Raw genomic sequence first — 25,625 nt, 5'->3', positions numbered from 1 at the left:
TTGCAGCATGGATCAGTGCTTCATTCCTTTTCATGGCTGAATAATATTCCATTGCATAGCTATACCATATTTTATTTATCTGGTGCTGTTTCCTGGAGTTTTTTAAAAAGCAAATCCAGGTATCATATCACCTTATCCATAAGTACTTCCATATGCATCTCTAACAGACAAATACTTTTAAAGAACATCATAACAAAATACCGCCATCAGTCCTTAACAGAACTCACATGAATTCCTTAAAATCCCCTAACACCCAGCCAGGTTCGATTTTCCCCATCTGTCTAAATGCTGCTTTGTTCTTAATGAGGTAGATTCTCCCCATTTTGGCTCAGCTTTGGGAAAAATACAGAGACTCTCTGTACCCTTGATGCTGCTGCTTCTTTTTTTAATGAGAGTTTCTCTCTTGTTGCCCAGGCTGGAGTGCAGTGGCACAATCTCAGCTCACTGCAACCTCCGCCTCCCGAGTTCAAGCGATTCTCCTGCCTCAGCCTCCTGAGTAGCTGGGATTACAGGCATGCACCACCACACCCGGCTAATTTTTGTATTTTTAGTAGAGACGGGGTTAATCCACGTTGGTCCGGCTTGTCTCAAACTCCTGACCTCAGGTGATCCACCTCAGCCTCCCAAAGTGCTGGGATTACAGGCGTGAGCCACCGCACCTGGCCCCTTGATGCTGCTTATAGGAAAAACACAACCCCCATCTTTAACAGGAGGCCCCTTTGAAAAGAGACACGGGATTACCCTAGTTTTGGGAGCATAAGTCTACACAGATTGCAAACAAACTTACCAAGTTGCAATCGATCGCTGTTTTGCATGAAAAGACTCAACTTCCCTTTTCCCTGCCTTTCTTTTTTAACAATACAACCCCTCTGCCTAAGGGAGGAGATCAGCTACGGGGAAGCTGTTTCCAGAACGAACACGACAGACTCAGAGAGGAGGCTAGCAGCTGTCCTCTAATTATCATTTTTCTAAGCGCATAAATAATTTAGGTTGCAACGTGGCAGAGTGGAGATGGTTAAATTATAACACGATTCCATATCCCTGCTGCCTGCTGCCTGTTCTACACGCCCCCTCCCCGGACCCCCGACAGGAACCAGTGCAAGAGAGAGAATTCTCTTCTTAACACCGTTCCTCTGCTCTTTAAGGGAAGCCTGAACGGGGGGGAAAAAAAAAAGAAAAAAGAAGGCTCCTTTCTGAGACGACAGTTCTGCCCTGTGCTGGGAGGTCACGGTGCAGTGTTAAGGGGCGTAAAGAAGAGAGTAAGAAATCGTAAATTATTGTACCCCCTGAGGAGCAGTGGGCTGGCTTGCTCTCAGTTTCTGCTCGGATTGATCTCCCCAGGCTGGGTCCCCATGTAGCACTTCGCTAAAACGATCGGGAGCTGAGAACGATCGGTCCTCCTTTCCCTCCTCCCAGCATCAGGGAAACCTCCTCCTCCTCCTTTTTTTTTTTTTTTTTTTTTTCCCCTTGGCAGCTGGTACAGCATCCCCGTTCAGTGTCTGCTTTTGTGGGGAGCCCTCTGCTCAGAGAACTGCTTTTCTTGGCACCCACTTTCCTCCCTCCTCTCTCTGGGCCACCCTTCTTCTTTCCACTGGATGGGCCATGGATGCATGGACTTCAGATGGCTCAGACCCCTGGGTGCTGACGAGGTGGGACCCTCTGGACCCCTGGAGGACTCGCAGTGCTGACCACTAGCCGCGTCGCCTGAGCCCCAGCGCTGATGCGAGACAGGTGAGTGGGGCTTCTGAGAGTGGGGGACGCTGGAGGCAAAGTCCTGTAGGCAGTTTAGGTTTTCTTTCCTTGCTGCAAATTACCTCCATCTGCAAAGGTAGAAATACAAAGATCTTCCCCTGCTCCCTCTATGAAGAGTTTTTCTTGGCGGGTGGGCAGCTTATTTCTGAATTTCACTTGCTTCTGTCTTGAGAACCTCTTCCCGTTTCTGAACAGTTTCTCTTGCTGGGAAGAAGGGGGGCAGACTCTTCATTTCCAGCGTATTCCTGTTTCTTTCTTAAAAATCCATTTTCATTCAATTGCCCTTGGCAACCCCCCTCCCAGCAACCAATGTCTTTGCCATCTGCCCTGAACGTGTGACGTTTTCCCAAGAATGAGAATTTCTGACCTAAGTCAAATTCTACTTTTTAATATCTCCCCCACCCCCCCCAATTCAAGTCCACATTTTAAGTCTCGTGCTGCTTTGAACAAGTGACAACATTTAGAATTATGCAATATCCCCTCGCCGCCCCCAACCCCCAATTGCCCATGGCTTTGGGGACCCCGAATAAAAGTTCCCGACGCCCGCATGCCTGGGCCTTGTTTGCCGTGATCAACGCAGCGCAAATGTGTTGGGAAAAGAGAGATAAATGGCAGATGGAGTTTAGGCTGTTGAAAATAATTACATCGTCTTAGGAAACCACTTCTTCCTTTTAATATTTAATATTCTTCCCTCCCTTGCCCCACTGGAAGGAAAAGCAGAGAAAGAGCTGGACACCCCCTCTAAGCCATCCCTCTTGCCCCTCCCCCTCTTTTCTTTACTTTTGGACCGAGTTGTCTCTCTGGGTGGCTTTTGTTTCTCAAGAAGTGGGAAAAACTGGCAGAATTCCTCTTCTCCCCTCTCCTTCCTTTGAACCTAACAGCTTCATACAACAGATGCTGCTGGGGACGGCAGGGCAAGGATGGCGGGGCATGTCGATTGCTCCAGGCTCCTTCCTTAGAGGCTCCTGAGAGGTTGACCCAGGAGAAGGGCCAATTTAGAATGTCAACAGGAGGTCAGAGCACCTTCCCAGAGGCTGAACCAACAAGAAGGAAGCTTCTATCTCTCCTTCTCCCCAAAGCCCTAGGTGCTATGGAGGAATATTCTGTAGGTATCCCCAGCTCAGGGCTCCTGGCCTGTTCAGGGACAGTGACTCTAGGGCAGCCTCGCCATATCCCGCACCTGCTCTTTCGGGGATAGCCTTCGGTTGCTTGCAGGGATCTCAGGTGCCTATGGCTGACCTCGACCTCTCCTTACCCATGTGACCCCTAGTCCCCCGTCAACACCCCAGTACTAGGCTGCAGGAAGGCCCCCCAACTCCAGAAGTCTAAGAGGCTGAGTTTATCCCTGTGTGGATACTCCATTTTCCTCCAAGACAGAGATCTCAGGAGATGTATCAAGATGTCACTTGGTGGCCAGGTGCGGTGACTCATGCCCGTAATCCCAACACTTTGGGAGGCCGAGGCGGGCGGATCACTTGAGGTCAGGAGATCGAGACCATCCTGGCTAACACGGTGAAACCCTGTCTCTACTAAAAATACAAAACATTAGCCGGGAGCGGTGGCGGGCACCTGCAGTCCCAGCTACTCAGGAGGCTGAGGCAGGAGAATTACTTGAACTCGGGAGGCGGAGGTGGCAGTGAGCCGAGATCGTGCCACTGCACTCCAGCCTGGGTGACAGAGTGAGACTCCATCTCAAAAAAAAAAAAAAAAAAAAAGATGTCACTAGGCGCAAATGCCACTTTCCCTCCACGTAAGATGGGTTCAATTCAATGCAGCCTCCCCTAAGAGAAAACAGAAGATCATTACAGGGGTCGGGAGGGAGACGGTGGATTTGACACTGAGTGAAATTACTGGGCAAATGAGCTGTAAAACTCGTGGACATCAAAAGCTCTGGCGAGGGTTTCATTTATTATTATTATCTAAAATGTTAGTGTATAGGACCAGAGGACCGTCTGGTCCCAGGGCAAATGCGGGAGCTTCTATTCCAGAATCTTTCAACCCTAGCTGTCTCCACAGTGACAGACAGGCGATAGCTCTGGGTAAGCATTTTCCGACCCCCTCAGGCAAGGCCAAGTTTGTCCAATGGATGAGGGAGGACTGACTTAGCCTCCGGGGAAGAGATCCTCCCCTCAAAGTGCTGGTCTTGGCAGGGTGAGGTGGCTCACACCTGTAATCCCAGTACTTTTGGAGGCCAAGGTGGGTGGATCACCTGAGGTCAGGAGTTCAAGACCAGCCTGGCCAACATAGTGAAACCCCGTCTCTACTAAAAATACAAAAATTAGCCAGGCACGGTGGCAGACGCCTGTAATCCCAGCTACCTGGGAGACTGAGGCAGGAGAATTGCTTGAACCCAGGAGGCAGAAGTTGCAGTGAGCCGAGATTGCGCCACTGCACTCCAGACTGGGTCACAGAGCGAGATTCCATCTCAAAAAAAAAAAAAAAAAAAAAAAAAAGTGCAGGTCTTGGCCAGTCTGGGGCTCCACTCAGCCCTGCTGAGTTAGAATCTGCGTTTGAACTTGAGGCTGGATGAGTCATGAGCCAGTCAGCATCTGAGAAGCCCCGGAGGGCACACACTCATTGGTGTGTGACCCAGGGAAGCCAGTCAGCCCTCTGTGCCTCAGTGTCCCCTGCTGACAGCAAGGATGACAATGGCATCTGTGTCTTAGCATTGCTGGGAGGCCCAGCCAGGTGATACCCAGTGCCAGGCACCTAGTACGTGCTCACTAAATGTTGGCTACTTTCAAATTACTCTTCAGAGCGTGTGTTTAATTTCTTTTTATTATTTACTTATTTATTTATTTTGAGACAGAGTCTCACTCTGTCGCCCAGGCTGGAGTGCAGTGGTACAATCCCGGCTCACCGCAACCTCCACCTCCTGGGTTCAAGCCGTTCTCCTGCTTCAGCTTTCCAAGTAGCTGGTACCACAGGCGTGCACCACCACCCCCAGCTAATTGTTTGTGTATTTTTGTAGAGATGCGGTTTCGCCATGTTGCCCAGGTTGGTCTTGAGCTCCTGGGCTCAAGTGATCTACTCGCAAGAGCCTCCCAAAGTGCTGGGATTGCAGGAGTGAGCCGCTGTGCCTGGCCTTCATTTTAACCATTTTAAAGCAAACAATTAAACGGCAATGTACTTCGTTCACAATGTTGTACCACCACCTCTATCTAGTTCCAGAAATTTTTCATCACCCCAAAGGGAAACCCTGTCCCCATTCGAAGTCACTCCACATTTCCGTCTTCTGCGGCCCCTCAGTGACCACTAATCTACTTTCTCTCTCTATAGACTTTTTTCTGTTCTTCATATTTCATATAAATGAATCATACAATAGGTGGGTCTGACTTCTTTCAGACTGTGGGTCTGACTTCTTTCACTTCTGATTTATTTTATTTTATTTTATTTTATTTTTGAGACAGAGTCTTGCTCTGTCGCCCAGACTGGAGTGCAGTGGTGCCATCTCGGCTCACTGCAACCTCTGCTTCCTGGGTTCAAGCAATTCTCCTACCTCAGCCTCCCAAGTAGCTGGAACTAAAGGCACACACCACCACACCTGGCAAATTTTTGTGTTTTTAGTAGAGTCGGGGATTCACCACGTTGGCCAGGATGGTCTCGAACTCCTGACCTCAAGTGATCCACCTGCCTCAGCGTCCCCAAGTGCTGGAATTATAGGCATGAGCCACCACACCTGGCCTCTGATTTCTTTTTAAATTCACACTTCTTTCTTCTCCTCTACCACTTGTCTTACCCTCCATGAAATCGTCCTGGTCAGATATAAGTAACAGAACCATATTATGGACCCTACTAACTCATACATGAATTCTTGGCGAACAACACCAAAATCTTGAAGATGGTAGGCAGACACCATCTTTAAACATCTTTTTTCAGGACTCAACTCAAGGGCTACTCACTTTCTTTTCCCCAAAGGGACTACAAATTTTGGTGTCCAGTTATTTTTTTTCTCCAGCGAAAGCATCACTACATTTTCTTTTGACCCCGCCAAGGGGACGCAGATTTTGTTTTTGCTTTGTTTTGTTTTGTTTTTGAGACAGAGTCTCAGTCTGTTGCCCAGGCTGGAGTACAGTGGCACAATCTCGGCTCACTGCAACCTCCGCCTCCCGAGTTCAAGTGATTCTCCTGCCTCAGCCTCCTGAGTAGCTGGGATTACAGGGTGCGTGCCACCACACCCAGCTAATTTTTTATATTTTTGGTAGAGATGGGGTTTCATCATGTTGGCCAGGCTGGTCTCGAACTCCTGACCTCAGGTGATCTGCCTGCCTTGGCCTCCCAAAGTGCTGGGATTACAGGCTGAGTTATAGTGCCTGGCTGGGAGGCAGTTTTTAGGTGATTTCTCTAGAGTCTTATGATCCGAAGGTGAATGATAATTGGATCGCAGTGGTACACAGTTGGTAGTTAATAAATATTTGTTGAACAAACAAAGCAAATCAGAATTCAAAATGACCACTGCAGGCTGGGCGCAGTGGTTCACGCCTGTAATCCCAGAGCTTTGGGAGGCCAAGGTGGGAGGATTGCTTGAGTTCAGGAGTTTAAAACCAGCCTGGGCAACAGAGCAAGATCTCGTTTCTATAAAACATTTTAAAATTAGCCAAGCGCGGTGGCCGATGCCTGTGGTCCCAACTCTCGGGAGGCTGAGGTGGGAGGATCACTTAAGCCCAGGAGTTAGAGGTTGCAGGGAGTTCTGATCATGTCACTGCATCCCAGCCTGGGCAACAGAGCAAGACACTGTATCTAAAAAAAAAAAAAACCCAGAAAATGACCTCCGTAATGAATTATTGCTTTAACATGTTAATATGTTGATGACACACACAGACACTGTCTCGCCAAAGAGGTGGGATAAAAGAGGGAGATGGTGAAACACCTACCAGTTGCTCAATATTGAGGAGTCAAGAATACCTAATCAGGAAAAAAATTCAAGGAGATAGAATATAAGCAACATTACCCACCCACTCCTGCCCAAGAATGACTTAAGAGAACAGATGCATGGTTTAGTTTGTGGGAGATACATTAGAGAAATACAGTCCCCGTGGGAGAAGTTTTATTTTTTTCCTGGTACTCTGTACTGTTTCCTTTTAGCTCTCCAGTGCTCATGAAGTCAAGCAAGTTTGTGAGAGAGACAGAGAGAGAGAGAGAGAGAGAGAGAGAGAGAGAGAGAGAGAGAGAGAGAGGACGGACAGGGGATAACACATGGTGTTAAGTGTCCAGGTATTTGGTTCAGTTTCAGTATTGACCTGATGCCACTGGTTTTGCCCTGCTTGGACAAGAGGAATAATTGATCCACCCACCTTCCTTCCTTCCTTCCTTCCTTCCTTCCTTCCTTCCTTCCTTCCTTCCTTCCTTCCTTCCTTCCTTCCTTTCTTCCTTCCTTCCTTCCCTCTCTCCCTTTTCCTTCTTCCTTCCTTCCTTCTCTCCCTTTTCCTTCCTTCCTTCCCTCTCTCCCTTTTCCTTCTTCCTTCCTTCTTTCTCTCCCTTTTCCTTCCTTCCTTCCTTCCTTCCTTCCTTCCTTCCTTCCTTCCCTCCCTCTCTCCCTTTTCCTTCCGTCCTTCCTACCTTCCCTCTCTCCCTTTTCCTTCTTCCTTCCTTCTTTCTCTCCCTTTTCCTTCTTCCTTCCCTCCTTCTCTCCCTTTTCCTTCTTCCTTCCTTCCTTCCTTCTCTCCCTTTTCCTTCCTTCTGTCCCTCTCTCCCTTTTCCTTCCTTCCTTCCTTTCCTCCCTCCCTCTCTCTTTCTCTCTTTTTCTTTCTTTCTTTCTTTCTTTCTTTCTCTTTCTTTCTTTCCTTTCTTCCTTCCTTCTCTCTCTCTCTTTCTTTCTTTCTTCTTTCCCTTCCTCCCTCCCTCCTTCCCTTCCTCCCTCCCTCCTTCCCTCCCTCCCTCCCTTCCTTCCTTCCTTCCTTCCTTCCTTCCTTCCTTCCTTCCTTCCTTCCTTCCTTCCCTCTCTCCCTTTTCCTTCTTCTTTCCTTCCTTCCTTCTCTCCCTTTTCCTTCCTTCCTTCCCTCCCTCTCTCCCTTTTCCCTCCTTCCTTCCTTCCTTTCTTCCCTCCCTCCCTCCCTCCCTCTCTCTCTCTTTTTCTCTCTCTCCCTTTCCCTCCCTCCCTCCCTCCCTCCCTCCCTCCCTCCCTCCCTCCCTCCCTCCCTCCCTCCCTCCCTTCCTTCCTTCCTTCCTTCCTTCCTTCCTTCCTTCCTTCCTTCCTTCCTTCCTTTTTCTCTTTCCCTTTCTTCCTCCCTCCCTCCCTCCCTCCCTTCCTTCCTTCCTGCCTTCCTTCCTCTCTCTCTTTCTTCCATCTTTTTTCTTCCCTCCTTCCTTCTCTCTCTCTGTGTCTCTCTCTTTTTTTTGTTTTGCTCTGTCACCTAGGTTGGAATGCAATGGCTTGATCATAGCTCACTGCAGCCTCAACTTCCAGGGCTCAAGTGAACCTTCTACTTCGGTCCTCCTCGTAGCTGAGACTACAGGTGTGCACCACTGCACCTGGCTAATTTATTATTATATTTTTGTTGAGATAGGGGGGTCTCCCTATGTCGCCCAGGCTGGTCTTAAACTCCTGGCCTCAAACAATCCTCTCGCCTGAGCCTCCCAAATTGCTGGGATTACAGAGGTGAGCCACCGCACCTGGCAATCTGCCTTTCAGCAATTATTTATTGAGTTCTTACTGTTGGCCAGGCACTGTGCTAGGCTTAGAGGATTCAACAGAGAATGAAACTATCATCGTAAACACAGTAATAACAATAGCAAACGCTCATATTGGGGCTTACATGTGTGGGACACTGTCCTGGACATGCTGCAGAGAATTAATTATTTCATCCTCACAATGACACTGTGAAGGATGTGCTTTTATTGTCCCCATTTTACAGATGAGGAAACTGGCCCAGAGAGGTGAAGTGATTTACCCAAGGTCACACAGCAGGAGGTGACTGATCCCGAATCCGAGCCCAAGCAGGCTGGTTGCAAAGACGGGAATATTTCTCTACCAACTCCTGGCAGCAACCATTGGTTGAGGAATATTCCAGGGGTAGCACCTGTGACCTGTCTGTCCCCTGCAGATGGGCCTCACTCTTGCAGCCAGAGGAACCGCGGGTCGGGAGCAGCAGGTGCTAGGGGCAGGGAGCCATGGGCAGACAGGAAGTGTGGGCACTGGTAGGATTTTCTAGAAGAGGCTTGTGAAGCAGAAATGTCTTTTGAGCTGGACCTTGGGATGGGGAGAGGGAAGGGTATTCAGGGTGGTGAAAGTCAGGGGTGTGGTCCGGATTGTCTCAGAGCATCAGCTTCATGTAGTGGGAAGTGAGGGTGGAAGGAATTCTGGGGCCACATCGTGGCACATATACGGGGCTGGTGAAAGGACTCACACTTTATTCAGCTGGCTGTGGAGAGAGTCTTTACGGGATTGACTGATGGATGAGCTGATTGCTTTTATGTTGTTGTTGTTGACTTTTTGTTTGTTTGCTTGCTTTTGGTTTTTTTTTTTTTTTTTTGAGATGAAGTTTCGCTCTTGTCGCCCAGGCTAGAGTGCAATGGTGCGATCTTGGCTCACCGCAACCTCTGCCTCCCGGGTTCAAGCGATTCTCCTGCCTCTGCCTCCCAAGTAGCTGGGATTACAGGCGTCCACCACCACACCCAGCTAATTTTGTATTTTTAGTAGAGACGGGGTTTCACCATGTTGGTCAGGCTGGTCTCGAACTCTTGACCTCAAACGATCCACCTGCCTTGGCCTCCCAGAGTGCTGGAATTACAGGCGTGAGCCACCACGCCTGGCGAGGACTCACACTTTATTCAACTGGCTGTGGGGAGTCTTTAGGGGACTGACTGGCTAATGGATGAGCTGATTGTTTATGATGAACTGGAGGAGACAAGATTCAGGGAGGGATGAGTGTGGCCTACAGCAAATGGGAGAGGAAGGACAAGAGGACATCACCAGCTCTGATGATGAGTAGAATGTGGAAGTGAAGGAAAGAGAGAAGGAAGGAACCCCACAATATCTGGGGTGATCGATTCCACTGCATTTGGGGTTTCTTGCAAATGTGACCTCCAGAGGGCTCCCGTGAATACCTGAGTCAGGCCACATCCCTCATCTCCTTAGAGCCTTCCATGGCTCCCACCTCCCGCAGAGCAAAAGCCAGAGTTCTCCCTATGGCCCACAAGACCCTGCACCATCTGTGCCCCTCACCTCCCTGCCCTCACCTCCTGCCCCCTCACTCACTGTGCTCCAGCCACACTGGCCTCTGCACCGTCCCTTGAACACATCAGTCACACGGTCAGCCACAGTGCCTTTGCAGAGGCCTTTTCCTCTGCCGTGGAATGCTCTTCCCACAGACACCCTCCTGCATCCTCCCTCATCCTCACCTCCCTTCAGGTCTTTACTAAATATTTCTTTCTCAGTGAGGCCATTCTGGCCACTTTACCTAAATGACAGTCAGCTTCCCCTTCCCCCTCCTCCTCTACCGTTTTCTTTTCTCTGTCTGACATTCTGTCTATTTCATGAGTTTTTCCTCTTTCTTGTCCATCTCCTTCATTAGAACGCCAGCTCCAGGAGGGACTTTTGTCTCTGTTATTCATGCCTTAGTCCCCAGTGTTGAGAGCAGTGCCTGGCATACAGTAGGTGCTCAATAAATATTGCCAGATGAATGAATGAATGACGAATGGATGCATGAGTGATGGGGAGGACAACAGAGCCACGAAGTGAAGTTGGGAGGAAGAATTCAGCCTGAGATTCAGCCCAACAGCCTGCACCCCCGGGGATCTCCTCCTCCTTCCCCCGTCCTGCAACCTCACTCAGTGTCCTGGGGCTGCGCAACCATCCAGCAATCCTGGGCGATCTGTTCATCTCAGTGGGAGGGTACGTGTTTGTCTCACCGCACCGTGATCACACCGTCCAGCTGGTGAAGAAGAAAGTGGGTGGAACACGAGACCAGCTGTGACATGGTTTATTCTCACCAGGGAATGAACACTTCCAGCCACACTCGGGGCTATGCTGGCTTGCTGGTCTCAGCTTCCGTTCAACCTTGGCCATCTGGCCTGGCATTTTATTTAGCTCTGTTCTCATGTATGTGGGGCAGTTCTGGAGTTTTGCCCCAAGTGATGAGAGCTCTCCTTGGCCCCAGCTTTACTTTTTCTTTCGTCTTGCTGGTTGCTTGTCTATGCAAAGTTGGGGCGGGAGGGGTTCCACCCTGTGCGAGATGGGGAAGCTCTGGGTTGTAGCCAGAATGAGCATAAAAACCCTTGTATCTAACTATTGATGCTATCTCTACTTGTTGGTGCCTATATCCATTTATTGATGCCTATATCTACCTATTGATGCCTATATCCACTTATTGGCGGCTATATCCATCTATTGATGTCTATATCCTCTTATTGGGCCTGTAGCTACTTATTGATACCTATACCCACCTATTGGTGCCTATATTCAGTTACTGATGCTACGTCTGCTTATTGATGCCTATATCTACTTATTGGTGCCTGCAGCTACTTATTGATGCTTATGCCTACTTATTGAGCCCTATATCCACTTATTCATGCCTATATCTAGTTACTGGTGCCTATGTCTATTTATTGAGGCCTCTATCTACTTATTGGTGCCTATATCCACTTATTGATGCCTATATCCACTTATTGATGCCTGTATCTACTTATTGATGCCCATATTCACTTGTTGATGCCTATATCCATGTATTGATGCCTATATCCACTTATTGATGCCTATATTCACTTGTTGATGCCTATATCCACTTATTGATGTCTATATCTACTTATTGGTGCCTATATCCACTTATTGATGCCTATATTCACTTATTGATGTCTATATCTACTTATTGGTGCCTGCGACTACTTATTGATGCTTATGCCTATTTATTGAGGCCTGTATCCACTTATTCATGCCTATATCTAGTTACTGGTGCCTATGTTTATTTATTAAGGCCTATATCTATTTATTGGTACCTATGTCTACTTATTGGTTCCTGTATCCATGTATTGGTGCCTATATCCATTTATTGATATTTATATCCTCTTATTGGTGCCTGTAGCTACTTACTGATGTCTCTAACCACTTATTGATGCCTATATCTACTTATTGATGCCTGTATCTATTTACTGATGCCTATATCCACTTATTGATGTCTGTAGCTACTTATTGATGCTTATGCCTACTTATTGGTGTCTACATCTACTTATTGGTGCCTATGTCCATTTATTGGTGCCTATATCCATTTATTGGTGTCTATATCTACTTATTGGGGCTTACATCTTTTTTTTTTTTTTTTTTTTTTTTTTGAGACACAGTCTCGCCGTATCACCCAGGTTGCAGTGCAGTGGTGTGATCCCTGCTCACTGCAACCTCCACCTCCTGGGTTCAAGTAATTCTCCTGCCTCAGCCTCCTAAGTAGCTGGGACTACAGGTGTGTGTCACCATACCTGGCTAATTTTTTTTGTTTGCATTTTTAGTAGAGATGGAGTTCCACCATATTGCCCGAGCTGGTCTCAAACTCCTGAGCTCAGGCAATCCGCCTGCCTCAGCCTCCTAAAGTGCTGGGATTACAGGTATAAGTCACCGCACCTGGCCGTGCCTACGTCTATTGATTCATGCCTATATTCACTTACCGGTGCTAATACCCACTTATTGATGCCTATATCTACTTATTGGTATTTATATTCAATTATTGGTGCCTATAACCACTTATTGATACCTGTATTCACTTATTAATTCTTTTTTTTTTTTTTGAGACAGAGTCTCGCTCTGTCACCCAGGCTGGAGTGCAATGGCACGATCTTGGCTCACTGCAACCTCCACCTCCCAGGTTCAAGCGATTCTCCTGGCTCAGCCTCCTGAGTAGCTGAGATTACAGGCATGTGCCACCATGCCCGGCTAATTTTTGTGTTTTTAGTAGAGATGGGGTTTCACACATTGGCCAGACTGGTCTCGAACTTCTGACCTCAAGTGATCATGCACCACTCACATCATTTTTTTTTTTTTTTTTTGAGATGAAGTCTCGCTTTTGTCCCCCAGGCTGGAGTGCAATGGTGCGATCTTGGCTCACTGCAACCTCCGCCTCCCGGGTTCAAGCGATTCTCCTGCCTTGGCCTCCCAAGTAGCTAGGATTATAGGTGTGCACCACCACGCCTGGCTAATTTTTGTGTTTTTAGTAGAGATGGGGTTTCTCCATGTTGGCCAGGCTGGTCTCAAACTCCTGACCTCAGGTGATCCACCCCCCTTGGCCTCCCAACGTGCTGGGATTGCAGGCGTGAGCCCCCACACCCGGTCGCACCACATGTTTTTGTTTATCCATCCCGCTGTCAATGCACATTTGGGTTGTTTCCTGGTTCTGAGTTTTCAATTCTAGGAAGATCCTTATCAGTTGCTCCACACCTGGCTCCCTACCATGGAGAGTGTTTGTTCAGGGCCTGGAAATCGCTTTTACTCTCAGCCAAATAAAACATCATCCGGAAGGTGACAAATGCATCTGAAGGTTGATTACAAATGACATTTAGATGATCTTCATCCCGGCGCCTCCTTAGGAGCCGTTAGAATCCACGGTCTGCTGATTTTCACACTCTGTGGCCTAGAACTTGGGAGGGGAGGCCATTTCCCTGGGTCTTAGCAACCCTGGTTTTGTCCAGGGCTGGATTAAGATGTTTAATTGGTGGAGCTTTTAGCACACAGAGAAAGGCAGGGTCAAATGACAAGTGGAAGAGAGAGGATCAAGGCCAGAGAGAGAGAGAGAGAACAAGAGAGAGGAGGGGAGGAGATGTGATTTCAAACATAGATGTGTTTTTAAGCTGCTTTTCTTTTTTATTTATTAAAAAATTTTCTTTAGACAGTCTTGTTCTGTTGCCCAGGCTGCAATGCAGGGGCACAGTCTCGGCTCACTGTAATCTCTGCCTCCTAGGCTCAAGCGATTCTCGTGCTTCGGCCTCTCGAGTAGCTGGGATTATAGGTGCCTGCCACCACACCTGGCTAATTTTTGTATTTTGTATTTTTAGTAGAGACGGCGTTTCACCCTGATGGCCAGGCTGGTCTTGAACTCCTGACCCCAAGTGATCTGCCTGCCTCAGCCTCCCAAAGTATTTAAGCTGCTTTTAAAGGAACACTTCTGTGCTCTCAACCAGGACTCCACACCTGTGTATATTCCACTCGAATGCAAACCCCCCGAAGTGCTGGGATTACAGGTGTGAGCCACCTCGCCCAGCCTTACACTCTTTGACAGAGCAACTCCACCTCTGGGGATTTATTCTACAGACATACTTGTAGCAGAACCTGAAGGTCTACAATGCAGGACATTGGCTGCAACATTCTTGGGAATAGCAAGAAATCAGAAAGACCCAGAGATCCAGACCAGATACATTTGATGGAGTCATTGAAAAATACTATCGGAAACTGGGTATGGTGGTGTGTGCCTGTAATCTCAGCCACTCGGGAGGCTGAGGCAGTAGGATCGCTTGAGCTTAGGAGGTTGAGGCTGCAGTGAGCTATGATCGTGCCACTGTACCCCAGCCTGGGTGACATAGCAAGACCCCATCTCAAAAAACAGCAACATAAAAATAAACTATAGGAACTGATATGGAATGTTGGTAAGAAACATTCCTATAGGAGCTGATTTGGAATGTTATCTATTACTAAGTATAAAAAAGTTGTAGACTTTTAATATATATGTATGTATGTATATACACATATATAATCTCACAAATTCCATGTTTGTAAAAAATTATTCTACATGTAACTGCCTATTAATTTTTCTATTGCTGCCATTCCAAATTACCACAAAATAAATGCCTTAACCACACTCAGTGGGCTGGGGGCAGTGGCTCACACCTGTAATCCCAGCACTTTGGGAGGCCAAGGTGGGCGAATCAGCTGATGTCAGGAGTTCAAGACCGGCCTGGCCAACATGGTGAAACCCTGTCTCTACTAAAAATATCAGAATTAACCAGGCATGGTGGCAGGTGCCTGTACTTCCAGCTACTCCGGAGGCTGAGGCATGAGAATCGCTTGAACCCAGGAAGTGGAGGTTGCAGTGAGCCATGATCGTACCACTGCACTCCAGCCTAGACGACAGAGTGAGACTCCATCTCAAACAAAACAAAACAAAACAAAAAACAAAACAAAACAAAACAATCCACTCACTTAATATCTCACAGTTTCTGTAGGTCAGAAATCCAACAGGCCTGGCTGGACTGAAATCAAAGTGTTACTTGGCTGTGCTTCCTTCCAGAGGCTCTAGGGAAGAATCTTGTTTTCTTTTTCTTTTTCTTTTTCTTTTGATGGAGTCGCACTCTGTCACCCAGGCTGGAGTGCAGTGGCACAATCTCGGCTCACTGCAAGCTCTGCCTCCCAGGTTCACACCATTCTCCTGCCTCAGCCTGCCGAGTAGCTGGGACTACAGGCGCCCGCCACCACGGCTAATTTTTTGTATTTTTAATAGAGACGGGGTTTCACCGTGTTAGCCAGGATGGTCTCGATCTCCTGACCTCGTGATCCGCCCACCTTGGCCTCCCAAAGTGTTGGTATTACAGGCGTGAGCCACTGTACCCAGTCCTGTTTTGTTGTTCATTTAAGTTGTTGGCAGAATCCAGTTTCATGCTGTGTAGGACTGGAGTCCTGTTTCCTTGCTGGCTGTCAGCAGGGGTCATTCTCAGCTTCCAGGGGCGGCCTGCATTCCCCGGCTCGTGGCCTCCTTCATCTCAGAGCCAGCAATAGCGGTTCGAGTCCATCTCTTGGACTTTCTTTTAAGAAACAGGGCCTCGCTCTGTATGCCAGGCTGGAGTGCAGTGGTGCGATCATAGCTCACTGCAGCCTCAACTTCCCCGGCTCAAGTGATTCTCCCACCTTGGCCTCTCATTTTTAGTTTTTAAATTTTCCTCCAAGATGGGAGGAAAAAGACATTTTCCCATTCCAGAGAATAAAAGGAGAGCTTGTAAGGTTACAGTCCAGCCCCTGCCTGGCTCTATGTTGAATTCCTTAGATAAAGGACATATTGGGGCTTCCTGAGCTCCCATCCCCTTCCAAGGAGCATCTTTCCCCTTCCTTTTTTTTTTTTTTTTTGAGTCAGGGTCTCACTCTGTCACCCCAGCAAGAGTGCAGTGGTGCAATCATAGCTCACTGCAGCCTTGATCTCCTGGGTTCAAGTGGTCCTCTGGCCTCAGCCTCCTGGGTAGCTAGGACTACAGGCGCACGCCACAATGCCTGGCTCCAGCATCACGTGCTTTTCCAATATGTATGATGAACCTGCAAAGTTTCAGAGAATGTTTTTCCTTTACTTTTCAAAAACTAAGTGCTGTATCTTTTACTCGTTTTTACCAGTTGTGACCACTTCTTTCGTTTGTGAGTGGTGAAGCCTGGTGACTGCCACAGCCATGTAAATGTTTCTGTCCACATGGGAGGGTGACAGAAAGCACCCCCAGACTTCCCTGTGGTCCCTCCCTCTCTGTCTCTTCCCCTAGAGCTCCTGGACCAGGCTGTGTGAATCGGGAGCATCTCCAGCTACCATCCGGTTGCCATGGCAATTCAGGCCAGTCCAGGCTTGCCGACGGTGGGGTCAACCCCCATTTCAGGTGTGGGAAAGTAGTGGGTACCACCGATACCTGGCATAGCGGACAGCTGCTATGATTGTTATTCCATCAACAATGAGGCCTTCTGTGGCCTCAGGCTTCGGGTTGTTTATTTTCTTCTATTTACTTTTTCCATTGTCTTCTCTTTGGCGCTGTCTGTTGGTGGAACCCGGCTGATTCTCGATGAAGCCATGCCCGTGCACTTTGCCACTTCCTCCGTGCTGAGGTTAGGCAAACAGAGAGAGAGAGAGAGAGAGAGAGAGAACAGCACATTTGGTCATGGGGTCCCCACAGGTGCCAGGCGCAGGCACCCAGCTGGGGAGGGAGCGACCGCTGGCTGGAAATGTGTTTGTTTCTCGTGTGTACACATAGGACAGCTGGGGCTCCGTTGGAACCGCTCACGAGCGCTCTGCAAAGCATCCTTGGTGGTGTAGCTGGAGCGGCTGACTCCCTTTCCTGCAGATGCCCCGCTCTGCCCACCTGCCCCAGGTTAACACTAGACCAGGTGTGGACCTAGCCCTTTCCGTGGCCCAGCGCTGTGCTCATTGCACTGACTTCTCATGGCGGAGCCTAATAACCCTTCACGACAACGGCTCTTTGAAGTACTTGCCATGATCCCCACGTTGTGGAGAAGAAAACGGAGATTCAGAGGCTTAGGCAATTTTCCTGGAACCCAACAGTTCATTGTTGTGTGAAGAGGTGGGACCAGAATATGCCTTATTTCCTGGCATACTTTATCCCTTCCCTACTTAGAAAAACATCCCAGGCTGGGCACGGTGGCTCATGCCTGTAATCCCAGCACACTGGAAGGCTGAGGCGGGAGGACCATTTGAGGCCAAGAGTTAGAAATCAGCCTGGGCAATATAGTGAGACCCCGTCTCTCAAAAAATAAAATAAAATAATTAGCTAGGCATAGTGGTGTGCACCTGTGGTCCCAGCTACTCGAGAGGCTGAGGTAGGATGATCGATTGATTTAAGGAGTTCTAGGCTACAGTGAGGTAGGATCATGCCTCTGCACTCTAGCCTGGGTGGCAGAGTGAGACCCTATCTCAAAAATAATAATAAAATGGCTGGGCACGGTGGCTCACGCCTGTAATCCCAACACTTTGGCAGGCCGAGGCGGGAGGATCACCTGAGGTCAGGAGATCGAGACCAGTCTGGCCAACATGGTGAAGCCCCATCTCTACTAAAAATACAAAAATTAGCTGGGCATGGTGGTGGGCGCCTGTAGTCCCAGCTACTCAGGAGGCTGAGGCAGGAGAATCGCTTGAACCCAGGAGGCAGAGGTTGCAGTGAGCTGAGATCACGCCACTGCACTGCAGCCTGGGCGACAGAGTGAGACTCTGTCTCAATAATAATAAAATAATAATAATAATAATAAAATTAAAAATAAATACATAAAATTGAAAAGTCCCAGACTGCTGGTGGTGATTTGGAAGGGGCTTAATGACATTTTCCTGGGTAGACTCATTCCTAAAATTATTCATTCATTCAGGCAAGAAATAGTGAAGGTACTGGGGACTCAATGGCAAATGAGGCAGGCCAAGATCCTTGTTCAAATTCAGCTGAGATCCTATCAGGGAGGTGGATGTTATAGAAGCCCGCATGTATGTACTGGTCTCAGGGAGCAACAAACACCATAAGGAAGACCTCACAGGCGAGTGAGATGAGAGCACTTGCTGGCGGTGGTGCTTTGGGCGGATGGTTCTGCAAGCCGGCATCTGATCACGGCCTTGCATGAAGACAGGAAGCTGGCCTGTCCGAGACTAGCGGAAAAGCATTCCAGGAAGAGGGAACAGCAGGTGCGAAGGCGGAATGAGCTTGGCACAGCCCAGAAACAGGGAGGAGGACAGTGATTCTGGGGCTAAAAGGGTAACAGGGAGAAGGGGAGGGGACAAAGTTACAGGGATGGGGCAGCCTGGGAGGATGCCGCTTGTGTTCCAGCAAAAGCAAATGTGCTGATTGACATTTTTTATTTTTATTTTTATATATTGTTGTTATTATTTTTTGAGATAGAGTCTCTGTTGCTCAGGCTGGAGTGTAGTGGCACGATCTCGGCTCACTGCAACCTCTGCCTCTTGGATTTAAGCAACTCTTCTGTCTCAGCCTCTTGCTGGGGTTACAGGCACGTGCCACCATGCCCGGCTAAGTTTTGTGTTTTTAGTAGAGACGGGGTTCCACCATGTTGGCCAGGCTGGTGTTGAACCCTTGACCTCAGGTGATCCGCCCACCTCGGCCTTCCAAAGTGCTGGGATTACAGGGGTGAGCCACTGCGCTCAGCCTTGTTTTTATTTTCACTTTTTTTTTTTTTTGAGACAGAGTCTCGCTCTGTCACCCAGGCTGGAGTGCAATGATGCAATCTTGGCTCACTGCAAACTCCTCCTCACGGGTGAAAGTGATTCTCCTGCCTCAGCCTCCCAAGTAGCTGAAATTATGGTGCCCAGCATCATGCCTGGCTAAGTTTTGTATTTTTAGTAGAGACGGGGTTTCACCATGTAGTCCAGGCTGGTCTCGAACTCCTGACCTCAGGTGATCCTCTTGCCTTGGCCTCCCAAAGTGCTGGGATTACAGGCATGAGCCTCCATGCCTGGCTTATTTTTATTTTTGAGACAGGGTTTCACTTTGTCGTCCAGGCTGCAGTGCAGTGGCTTGTTAATAGCTCACTGCAGCCTCAACTTCCTGAGTTCGGGTGATCCTCCTGCCTCAGCCTTCTGAGTAGCTGGGATTACCATTGCCGTTGCGTGCCACCACGCTTCGCTAATTAATTTTTTTTTTTTTTTTTTTTTTTTTTTTTTTTGCACAGAGTCTCGCTATGTTGTTCAGGCTGGTCTTGAACTCCTGGGCTTAAAAGATGCTCCTGCCTTAGGCTCCCAGAGTGTTGAGATTATAGGCATAGCCCCCACACCCAGCTCTCAGGATATATTTTGGAAGTGAGTCGATGGTACCTGCGGATGGATTTGATGCCCGGAGTTAAGGGAAGCAGGAACCATGATTGACAACTCAATTTCTGGCTTGGGTATCAGGGTGAATTTGGGGGCCTCTAATGAGATGGGGGAGACGGGGAAATTGAGCATCCCATGTCAGGCTGTGGGATAAGCACGTGCACGTCTCCAAAGATGTCACCTGGGATATGCGCCTTAGGTTTTGACTTCCTGCTTCTCTTCCTACCTTCCCAGGTAGAAACACTCCTTCTTCTTTCAGAACTTAATTAATTAATTAATTAATCTTCAGAGATGGGGCCTCATTCTGTCACCCAGGCTGGATGGAGTTCAGTAGCGTGATCATTGCTCACTGCAGCCTTGACCTCCTGGGCTGATTCTCCCGTCTCAGCCTCCTGAGTAGCTGGGACCACAAGTGAGAGCCACAGAGCCTGGCTTGTTCAGAATCTTTGCCACCAAAGTGCTTACACTGTGTCCAGTTTCTGGGATTTTAGTTAATGTGTAGGTACTACACAGCCCACCCAACCTGTAAACTGGACTCTTTCTCTTTTTTTCTGAGAAGGAGTCCTACTCTGTCGCCCAGGCTGAAGTGCAATGGCGCAATCTCCGCTCACCGCAACCTCCACCTCCCAGGTTCAAGCGATTCTCCTGACTCAGCCTCCCGCGTAGCTGGAACTAGAGATGTGCACCACCACACCCGGCTAATCTTTGTATTTTTAGTAGAGCTGGGGTTTCACCATGTTGGTCAGACTGGTATCAGATTGCTGACCTCAAGTGATCCGCCCGCCTTGGCCTCCCAGAGTGCTGGATAACAGGCCTGAGCCACCGAGCCCAGCCGATTCTTTCTTTCTTTAATATTGACGTGGCCGGGCGCGGTGGCTTACACTTACCATCCCACAGCTTTGGAAGACCGAGACAGGAGGCTCATTTGAGGTCACGAGCTTGAGACCAGCTGGGAGATCCCGTCTCTATGAAAAATTTAAAAATTAAAAAAATTAGCCTGCTGTGGTGGCACGGGCCTGTGGTCCCAGCTGCTTGGGAAGATCACTTGAGCCCAGGAATTCAAGGGTGCTGTGAGTTATGAGGGCGCCACTGTGCTCCCACCTGGGCGACAGAGCAAGACCCTGCCTCTTAAAAAAAAAAGAAAAAGAAAAAGAAAAAGAAAAATTTATATGTGCAGTAAGAATATTTTGGGGGAGGGGTGAAATAAACCCTTGTACCTGGAGCACTCTTGAATCAGTTTTCAGTTTTATTTCTGTGAAATGGGAAGAAAAATGGCATCCGTGCAAAAGTGGTTATAAAAGGAAAGCAGATTTCTTTTTCAGCGCAATGGGAAAGTATTTGGCAAAACAACAAAAGACTTTACAGATGCACAGTCGTGGGCAATTAAGAGTGAGGTTTCACAGGAGTAAATTGAAGCTTAAAGACGTCATGAAGGATAGATCTATTAAACTCCATTAATTATGGGATTTGGAAAGAAACCAGAAAGTACCTGCATTTGTTAAGCTGATACTGAGTTGATCTGCTTAGGAGAGGCTGGGAGAGTTCTCGTTTCTTTGCATGCTTAAAGCAGGGTGAGAGGAAATGGAATGGAGATAATTCTTCCCTCCTTCCTTCCTTCAGCTGGTTCTTTGCAATCTGGGGGCAGCCTCATCCTGTGCACCACCTACTTATACCTGTGGGTGTTGGAGTGACTTACGAAATGTTTCTGCATGGGGTTGAGTTTCTTAATTTGTTTTCTTTGTTTCTTTTTCCTTTTTCTCTCTACTTTCTTTCTCTCTCTTCTCTTTTATTCCTCCTTTCTTTTCTTTTCTTTCTCTCTCCTTTCATCCTTTTTCTTTTCTTTCTTCTTTCTTTTTCTCTTATCTTTCTTTCTCTTCTTTCTCTCTTTCTTTCTCTTCCTCTCTCTCCTTTCTCTCTTTTCTTTCTTTTTCTCTTTCTCTCTCTTCTTCCTCTCCCCTCTTTTCTTTCACTTTCTTTCTTTTCCTTTTCTTTTTCTCCTTCTCACTCCTTTCTTTTCTTTCTCTTTCTCTCTTTTCTTTGTTTTTCTCATTCTCTCTCCTGTCTTTCTCTTTCTCTTCTTTCTCTCCCCTCTTTTTTCTCTCTCATTTCTTTCTCTCTTCTCTTTCTCTTCTTTCTCCCTCCTTCCTTCCTCTTTGACAGGTTCGTTCGTTCTTTCTTTCTTTCTTTCTTTCTTTCTTTCTTTCTTTCTTTCTTTCTTTCTTTTCTTTCTTTCTCTCCTTTTGAGACAGGGTCTCCCTTCCCTTCCCCTTCCCCTTCCTCTTTCTTTCTCTCTTTCTTTCTTTCTTTCTCTCTTTCTCTCTCTCTCCCTCCCTCTCTCTGTTCCTGCCTTCCTGCCCTCCTGCCTGTCTACCTGCCCTCCTGCCTGTCTACCTGCCTGCCTGCCTGCCTGCCTGCCTGCCTTCCTTCCTTCCTTCCTTCCTTCCTTCCTTCCTTCCTTCCTTCCTTCCTTCCTTCCTTCCTTTCTTCCTTTCTTCTTGATGGAGTCTCAGTCTGTCACCCAGGGCTGGAGTGCAATGGTGTGATCTTGGCTCACTGCAACCTCTGCCTCCTGGGTTCAAGTGATTCTCCTGCCTCAGCCTCCTGAGTAGCTGGGATTACAGGTGCCCGCCACCATGCCTGGCTAATTTTTGTATTTTTAGCAGAGACGGGGTTTCACCATTTTGGCCAGGCTGGTCTTGAACTCCTGACCTCAAGTGATCCTCCTGCCTCGACCTCCCAAAGTTCTGGGATTACAGGCATGAGCCACTGTGCCTGGCCTCTTTCCTTCTCTTTCTCTCTTTCTTTCTGTCCTCTTTCTCTCTCTTTTCTTTCTGTCCTCCCTTCTTTCTCTCCCTTTCTTTCTTTTTTCTCTTTCTCTTTTCTTTTCTTTTATCTTCTCTTCTCTTCTCTCTCTCCCCTTCCTTCCTTCTTTCTCTTTCTTTCTAACAAGGTAGCCTATCTGTAGCCCAGGCTGGAATGCAGTGGTGCAATCATAGTTCACTGCGGCCTTGAACTCCTGGGTTCAAGGTATCCTCCCATCTGTGCCGTTTGAGTGTCTAGGACTACAGGTACATGCCACCTGGCTAGTTTAAAAAAAATTTTTTTTTTCATTTTTTTGTTTCTGTTTTTAGAGACAGGGTCTTACTATATTGCTCAGGCTGGTCTCAAACTTCTGGGCTGAAGTAATCCTCCGCCCTCGGCCACCCAAACTGTTGTGATTGCAGGCGTGAGCCACCGGGCGTGGCCTAATTCTATTTCATTCATGCCAGCCTCCGAATAGGTACGCTTTTCTTGGACAGATACTGAGAGGCTAGTCGCAGGGGCTGACTCAGGTGGGAAACATCACTATGGGACTGGAAATATGCTTTTGGGTGAGGTGTGGATTCCAAAAGCCATGGACCACGTCACCCACAGCCACACGGGCCTCGTTGTTCCTTGAGACACACAGTCCTGTCTCAAGACCCTTGCACGTGCTGTTCCTTCGGCCTGGAAAGCTCTTCCCTCAGATACCCACGTGGCTCCCCCCCTCCCTCAGGCCTCTCTCAGATGTCACCTCCTCAGTGAGGCTGTCTCTGCGTCCCTATTTAATAAAGTAACCAGGGCCGGGCGCGGTGGCTCAAGCTTGTAATCCCAGCACTTTGGGAGGCCGAGACGGGCGGATCACGAGGTCAGGAGATCGAGATCATCCTGGCTAACACGGTGAAACCCCGTCTCTACCAAAAAAATACAAAAAATTAGCAGGGCAAGGTGGCAGGCGCCTGTAGTCCCAGCTACTCGGGAGGCTGAGGCAGGAGAATGGCGTAAACCCGGGAGGCGGAGCTTGCAGTGAGCTGAGATCCAGCCACTGCACTCCAGCCTGGGCGACAGAGCGAGACTCCGTCTCAAAAAAAAAAAAAAAAAATAAATAAATAAATAAAATAAAAAAATAAAGTAACCAGTCTACCCAACCCTTCTTCTTCTTCTTCTTCCTCCTCCTCCTCCTCCTCCTCCTCCTCCTCTTCTTCTTCTTCTTCTTCTTCTTCTTCTTCCTCTTCTTCTTCTTCTTCTTTTTTTTTTTTTTTTTTTTTTGAGACGGAGTCTCGCTCTGTCGCCCAGGCTGGAGTGCAGTGGCGCGATCTCGGCTCACTGCAAGCTCCGCCTCCCGGGTTCACGCCATTCTCCTGCCTCAGCCTCCCGAGTAGCTGGGACTACAGGCGCCGCCACCTCGCCCGGCTAATTTTCTTATATTTTTAGTGGAGACGGGGTTTCACCGTGTTAGCCAGGATGGTCTCGATCTCCTGACCTCGTGATCCACCCGTCTCGGCCTCCCAAAGTGCTGGGATTACAGGCTTGAGCCACCGCGCCCGGCCCTTCTTCTTCTTTTGACACAGGGTCTCACTTCATTGCTCAGATAGGAGTTCAGTGGGACGATCACAGCTCACTGCAATTTCAACATCTCAGGCTCAGACAATCCTCCTGCCTCAGCCTCCTGAGTAGCTGGGACTACAGACACGTGCCACCATGCCTGGCTAATTTTTAAAAAATTATTTGTAGAGACAGGGTCTTATTACGTTGCCCAGGCTGGTCTTGAACTCCTGGCCTCAAGTGATCCTCCTGCCTTGGCCTCCCAAGTGCTGGGTTTACAGGCATGAGCTACTGCACCCAGCCTACACACCTTACCCCTCTTTGTTAAGGACTCAGTGGTGTCTTCCCAAATTCGTATGTTGAAGTCTAAACTCCAGTATCTTAGAATGTGGCTGTATATGGAGACAGGACCTTTACAAAGGTAATTAAGGTAAAAGGAGGTCAGGTGAGTGGCGCTAATTCAATATTACTGGTGTTCTTATAAGAAGAGATTAGCCACAAAAAGACCTCAGTAAGTGTGTGAGGTAATGCATATGTTAATTAGCTCAAGTTAGCCATTCCACAATGCATACGTGTTTGAGAACATCATGTTGGACATCATAAATATATACAATTTTGTAATCCCAGGTACTCGGGAGGCTGAGGCAGGAGAATTGCTTGAAACTAAGAGGTGGAGGTTGCAGTGAGCTGAGATCGTGCCACTGCACTCCAGCCTGGGCAACAAGAGTGAAACTTCATCTCAAAAAAAAAAAATACATATATATATGTGTGTGTGTGTGTGTGTGTGTGTGTGTGTGTGTGTGTATACAATTTTTATTTGTCAATTTAAAAACTTGTTTTGTTTGAGACATGGTCTGGCTTTGTCACCCAGGCTAGTGTGCAGTGGCACAATCTTGACTCACTGCAACCTCTGCCTCCCAGGCTCAAGTGTTCCTCCCACCTCAGCCTCCCAAGTAGCTGGAACTACAGTCATGTGCCACCATGCCTGGCTAATTTTTGTATTTTTGGTAGAGATCGGGTTCTGCTACGTTGCCCAGGCTGGTCTCAAACTCTTAGGCTCAGAAAATCTGCCTGCCAAAGTGCTAGGATTACAGGCATGAGCCACCACACCTGGTCTTTTGGCCCTTCCCAGCACTTTTCTTTTCTTTTCTCTTTTTTTTTTGAGATGGAGTCTTGCTCTGTCCCCCAAGCTGGAGTGTGGTGGTGCTATCTCGGCTCACTGCAAGCTCCGCCTCGCGGGTTCACGCCATTCTCCTGCCTCAGCCTCCCAAGTAGCTGGGACTACAGGCGCCCGCCACCATGCCCGGCTATTTTTTGTATTTTTGGTAGAGATGGGGTTTCGCCATGTTAGTCAGGATGGTCTCGATCTCCTGACCTCGTGATCCTCCGGCCTCAGCCTCCCAAAGTGCTGGGATTACAGGCATAAGTCTCCGTGCCCGGCGACCCTTCCCATCACTTTTCAACTCCTAATCTCTATATAATGTACCCACTTATTTTGTTCCTTGTCTGTCTCCCTCCTAGAATGTCTTGTCCATGAGGGTGGGGACATATGCCAGTCTTATTCATGGTTGCGTCCCCAGGATCTAGCACAGGGCCAGGCACAAATTGGGTGGTCGCTCAGAGTTTGTTGAATGATTAAGTGATTGGAGATAAAGATCCTGGGGCTACAAGGTCCTTTGGTGTGTTGAGTGTCCACTGATAAATGTGTGAGTGTAGGAAACCCTGTCTCTTTTCTCTTTTCAAAAACCAGCTGTTGGCCGGGCACGGTGGCTCATGCCTGTAATCCCAGCACTTTGGGAGGCAGAGGCGGGCGGATCACTCGAGACCAGGAGTTCGAGACCAGCCTGGCCAACATGGTGAAACATGAAACATGGTGAAACCCTGTCTCTACTAAAAATTGAAAAGTTAGCTGGGTGTGGTGGCAGACACCTGTAGTCCCAGCTACTCAGGAGAATCACTTGAACCTGGGAGGCAGAGGTTGCAGTGAGACAAGACCACGCCATCACTCCAGCCTGGGCAACAGAGTAAGACTCCATCTCAAACAAACAA

At 48.2% G+C, this 25,625-nt stretch overlaps 1 protein-coding gene across 16 annotated transcripts in view; it reads left to right on the top strand.

The window, feature by feature from the left end:
* Positions 1-1,494: 1,494 nt before the first annotated feature.
* Positions 1,495-25,625, top strand: part of CACNA1A (calcium voltage-gated channel subunit alpha1 A) — a 432,044-nt gene continuing 407,913 nt past the window's right edge. For all 16 annotated transcript variants that reach the window (XR_012428445.1, XM_045380278.2, XM_074026050.1 and 13 more), the window contains exon 1: positions 1,495-1,731. The gene's annotated coding sequence lies outside the window, so the exon portion shown is untranslated. The remainder of the gene's footprint in view (positions 1,732-25,625) is intronic.

The sequence above is a fragment of the Macaca fascicularis genome, chromosome 19, assembly GCF_037993035.2.
Source record: "Macaca fascicularis isolate 582-1 chromosome 19, T2T-MFA8v1.1".
Classification (NCBI taxonomy): domain Eukaryota; kingdom Metazoa; phylum Chordata; class Mammalia; order Primates; family Cercopithecidae; genus Macaca; species Macaca fascicularis.
The sequence above is the reverse complement of the archived record's forward strand: the minus strand, read 5'-3'. Positions and strand labels throughout refer to the sequence as shown.